Here is a 6,000-nt window from a genome sequence, read left to right on the forward strand (position 1 = left end):
CTTTGTAAAAAGTCAGTTTAGAGCCTGCTGCTGTAATCTAGGCATCAGCTAATTGGGTCTTGCACCAAGGTTGTGAATGCATGATTGAGAAGGAGTGAAAAGTCAGTATATAAATCCTTTTCAACTTTTTATCATCATATGCTTGAAAAAGTCAAATTAATTATGTGTTTATATAATTAAATCAACTCACATCTCCCAGACAACAGAAGCCAAGTTAATTAAAGCCCTGGGAGCATATGGAATGCCTTATAGTCTACTTAAACTTACCGTCAATTCAGCAATGACATTCTGGATTAGCGCCCAGAATAACGGTCAGACTGGTCTAAGGAATATTCAACTTATTATTCCAATAAGCCAGCATGATTAGATTAATGTAATGCTAGAAACAACCATCTAAATGTTTCAAGAAACAAAGGGAGAAAAACCATATTAATATTAACTTAAATCAACACCAGTCTGAGACTGTATGAAAGGTATAGTCTGTGTTTCAAACAGTCATATGTGTCATGCCTCTTCCTGTAGTTCATTGGTTCTTGGTGGCGAAGGGAGGAGAGAATTCATCTCACCTCAGGAGCTTTTTCTATTAAGCAGCATTGTCCACTCACCATGAATTCCATAGTTCTGAGATAGTTCTGACTAACGTTCCATAGGAATTCTGAGACAGGACCAGGAATATGCATTTTTAAGAAACATCTCAGCATTTTGACGTTCACAGTTTCCAGATCACACTTTTGAAGACACTGGTCTGGGAAGTGGAGTGGTGAGTTTGTATAATTTAACAATGCTGTGTACACTCATACACTTATTATTGACCAAAAGGTAGATGGATTAAGGCGGGCAAACAAGTCTAGGTATTTACAAATTATTAATGTGTAAAAGTTAATGCAAACAATGAAACCAGAAAATGCTCAAGTGAAATATCTGTGTATATTTAATTGATTCATAGATGGTGAGCTATTTCCCAAACATAAGCTAATTCATGGGGGAAAAGATAGATTCACTACACAAAATTTAAAATATTTGTGGATTATAAGTTTTATAAACAAAATTAGCATGCAGACTAGAAAAAATGTTAGATATCTATAGTATGCTTATAATTTAATAAGAAAAAATATAAACCAATAGAAGAAAATGGCAAAATATATAAACAGGCAAGCTATAGAAGAGAGAAACAATTAGTAGAAAAAGATTTTAAATGTTCAATTCCATTGTTGAAGAAAGTAAGACTAATGATAATAGTGAGGTAGAATTTTTTCCTTTCAATTTTGCTAATTTTTATGTTGATGATACTTAATGCCGGAAAGGATGCCAGAACTGTGACTGTAGATTAGATGAAGCTTTCTGCTTCTGACAAACAAGCTGCACGTGGATTTCTATGGAAGGGTGTTCAACCCAGCATTATATATAATATTAAATTGAATATTTCACAATATTTAACAGTCAGTTCTGATCTGTTGCAAGTGTAAACGTTGCAAGTAGGCTTTGTCAATCTAGTCCTTTCTTGCATAAAAAAATTGCATTAGACCGAAAGAAGAATAATAGAAATTCTAACAAGAACAGCAACAAAAACAAAACAAACAAACAAAGCTCTTGTTCATTGAGTTTAGGGGGGTTGTTTTGACCACTTGTTAAAAATTCAGATTACTGGGAGTCTGAGCCTGATTCAAATCCACAGAATCACAAACTCTGGGTATTGGGCCCAAATATCTACAATTTAAGAGGGTTGTCTTTTTGGTTGTTTATTGGACGACATTTAAAATAGAGGAAACTATTTTCTTGACTTTGTGGCTCTAATGATGCCCTAGGAAGTGTGCACTTAAATGTCTACACTCTGGAATGTAGTTGGGACTCAGGTTCCAGGACCTGATTACAGTGAGCGCACCTGATTTTATTTGATGGTCCCTGGTAGGGACTACCTCTTGTGAGTGACCTTTTAGGGCAAAGAAAACAGCAGCCATAGAATCTTCTTTGTCTAATGGGCCATCATATAAGCCACATCAAACCTGTTATGGAATTAAGCCTGGCATTTATTTTTAAAAAGAAAGTCTTCTGAGCCTGGATGGGGATAGTTCAGACATGTCTGAGGTATCCATCTCTTATTAATGCATCAAGAAAGAATTCTGATGTTGAGCTTTCAGTGACATTCTGAGCGTGGAGGAACTTGTTGAGCTATTCATACTGTCCACCAACAATTTGCTTTGGGGCACACTTAGAAGTTTGTACTATCATTTTAGCCTGTTTGCTTTAGAGTGATGGTATCATGAAGACAGCTTAGACATGATATTCCTAAATCACTTAAATTTGAATCAAACAAATGGGAGCTTGTGGTCAGAAGCAATAACACCTGTCAATACAAGTGGCAAACAACTGTGGCCGAGCTGTGATTTTGACATGGATGCATGAGTATTTAATTTTATTTGGATTAATGTATCATAATAAAATTTTAACCCTAGATTGTTATTGTAAAGGCAATCTATACAAACCCTCAACCTAAGATTCTCAGCCCTTTTGTCCCCTAGAAAAGTAAATTGTTGAATCTGGTTGTGTTCATTATCTGCCACATTCTAAAATGCCTTATTATAAGCCAAGTTTCACCAATCAGGTGAAAGTTTAGGGTTGTTTTACTCGAACAACTTCTGTATATGCTGAAAGCAGAAAGACCAACACAGTGTGATAACTATCTTTTGGAATAATTGTCCTTTTTTTCTTCATACTCATCACCTAATGTGGGTACTTTTCCAGCCAATTTCATGATTTTTCCCGAGGGAAAGGGGTCTACATTATCAGGGATCAGCAATGGTGAAGAGCCCAGGGTATGTGGACTCAGTATAATCTTCTAAATTTAAAGGCAAATATTTAGTCCTATGTAATGAGTAAACAGGAGTCTGGAGAGACATACATGGTAATATAAGTAAGGAAGTAGATGACTTTCCCTTAGTAGAAATGCCTAAAAGAGTGTTATGATGTATTATGCAAGCCAATCACTTGTAGAACACATCTACTATGAGAGAAACACAAGGACTTGGCTGTCAAGATGTCTGTAACTTTGTTCTAAAGATGATTTTCTCTAGAACATAAATTATTGGTGCTTTGAGGCCCTTAGTATTTTGTCACAAAAATGGTATTAATGGCTCCTGGAAAGAAGTTGGCACATATGTATAGCTCCACAGTATTGGGGAGTGTAGGCTATCAAGTGGGAGAACATAGGAATCGGTAAAATATCAGGGCAAGACCGACGGCCAGGTATACCTACAAAAGCCACAATTTCCCATCAAATTCTAAGGAAGTCTTTTTCTGAAAGTATCTCCAGAAGAGAAAAAGTAATATTTTGTCATACCTTTGGAAACATTCAAAATTTGCACAGGAAAAACAAATACCAGCCAAATAGTAAAAAGCAGGACTTCCATTGCCTAGGTATGAGAAAACTGGGACAATATCTGTATTTTGAGTATCTGAAGCCCATAAAGACACTAATATAACAGCACTGACCTCCTATGTGAAAGAAGATTAAACTTGGGACACCTTAGTTCCTTACACTCCAACATTTTGAGCCTGAATCCTTAAGCATCAGTAGGGTCTTTGTTCCCAAACCACATCAGCTAATGAGAAGAGAACTTCAAAAGCCAGCAAGATAATGCTGTCCAAAAAGAGGCGTCTGAAGCAAAAATCTAGATTATCGGGTTAGTGCTAAGACGGCCTAAAATTAAAATGAATTTAAAATGTATGTGTATATATAAGATGCCACAGGATAAGCGTTCCATGTTCTGAGTTTGAACATAATCTTGCATCAGAATAGCTGATTGATCATTGCAGCCTTCCTCAGGCCTATAACATGAACTCCATGGGACGCTCTTTTCAGGAGGGAATGGAAGTGAAGCCATAGACGGAAAGGGGGCAGTAAAAAAGCTTTGATTTGGAATAGATCATGGAAGAACTTTTAAGACCATCTAAATATCTTCAGCTTTACTCTAAGTTGCAAGAAAAACTCTTAGAGACTTTTGAGTAGAGGACTGATCTGTCCTGATGTAAATTTTAAGAGAACTCTCCTGACCGCTCTGTAGAAAAGAGGGGCCAGGAGCAGGGGGAGCAGAAGAGCAGGCGGCTACTGCAGTAAAATAACCGAGAGTAAATAGTGACTTCAATCCGGGTGGGGGTGGTGAGTAGATGGTCGGATTCTGAATATACAATATTTTAAAAGAAGAGCCGACTAGATGAGCTGAGATATTGAGGTCCGGTGTGAAGAAAGAACAAAGTTAAGGCCCACAAAAAGATGTTTGGCTTAAACAACCGGAAGAAATGAGTTTTTATTTACTGACATAAGGAAGGATACGGAGAAGCAAGACATTAAGGGAAAAAATAAGTTGTTTGGGGCATACTAATCTGGAGATGCCTGTAACAAAGACAGCGTGATTGGGAAGGCGGTTGGATACAAGTCGTCAGTTCAGGGAGTGGTCTATCCTGGAGGTCAAATGTACAGACACTTAGCATATAGAGAGTATGTAAAGAAATGAGGTGAAATAAATCACTAAGAAAATGACTGTAGAAGAGAAGAGGATTAAGCACTGAGCTTGTGTCATTCTTGAGGAGACAGGAGAAAACGAGACGAAGCAGGAGTAGCTAGAAAAATAAGTGACATAAATTGTTGGTGAGATAACTCAGAGTCAACGTTCACCTGGAATTGAAATAAAAATTACAAGGATAAGTTAGTGGTCAGTTGTGCCAAATGCTGCCAATCTCAGGTAAGATAAGGGTAATTAACCATGGGATTTAGCAATGGGGAGGTCATTTGGGGAGGGAGGTAATTCTTCCAGTGGCCTTTGCTGGAAAGGAGAGCAGAGAAATGGATAATTGATGGAAGGGGATGTGAAGAGGGTTTTTTTTGTTTGTTATGGTTCTGTTTTGTTCTTAAATTGGGAGAAATTACAGAAATGTTTGTGATAATAGGAGTCATTCAGAAAAGAAAAAAAAGAAGCCGCAGCAGCAGGGGACAGAATGCCCTATTGCTGGAGTAATGTCCTGGAGTAGGCTGGAGAAGGTAGATTCCACTAAGCAAAAGGAGGCATCCTGTCAGCTAGGAGAAAAGATCGCTCAGTAGCAGGAAGGAAGGCCGACTATAAGCAAGCAGTGGCAGACGGCTGCGGATACGCAGAGGTGGAAGCTTCTGCACATTTTCTCCTTAATGCTTCTATTTTCTCAGTGAATTAGGGAGCAAATCATCTGCCGAGATGGAGGGTGAAAGAAGAGGTGTAGGAGGTTTGAGGAGAGAGAAGAAAGGGCTCAGTAGTCTTCTAGATCAAAAGAGTAACATTGAATGGACTGGGGAATCTGGTAGAGTTTCTGGGTGACATTAAAGGCCGACTTGAAGTTAGGGGTCTTTAACATAAGGGAAATCATGACTCTGTGTTCCCTTCAACAAGAGACGTGAAATAACTGTGAGATTTTCTCCTTACTCTTAAAGAAAGAAAAGCCCACGGCTCCCTTTGATCTCTTCCTGAAGGCAAGGTCACTGTTGTTCTGCAGGGATAATGACTAAGACTCTGACTCTTAGCAGTGATGAGCAGTTTATTTATTTTCCACCCAAGAGTGAGGTAGATGTCTGAGATACAGTCTAGCCTTCAAGCAACTGACAAACCTAGATGGGTTTGCAAGGTGTTACAATAAGTAGAAATCCTAGAATCAAACTGAGGATTTGAGGTCAGAAACTAGAGCCACAACAAATTAGCTTCTTGTTTCTTGAGAACACTTTGAGTTAGCCATATCCTAAATACGACTATGTGTGTGTATTTATACAAATAAGTTTAAAAAGGAATAAAGAGACTTACATTAAACTCCTGGCACTTAGAATTAATGCAGTTTCTGGCAGTTTGTGAAGAATAAGTCTCCCAAAACATTTAGTTATTTCTATGGTCCCTAGTCCCTAAAAAGCATAGAAACAACAGATATCAAGAGATATCATCTGTGTAGACTTTACATAAGTGTTGTGTCTCGAATAGTAAGCTT

The sequence above is a fragment of the Equus caballus genome, chromosome 15, assembly GCF_041296265.1.
Source record: "Equus caballus isolate H_3958 breed thoroughbred chromosome 15, TB-T2T, whole genome shotgun sequence".
NCBI classification, from domain to species: domain Eukaryota; kingdom Metazoa; phylum Chordata; class Mammalia; order Perissodactyla; family Equidae; genus Equus; species Equus caballus.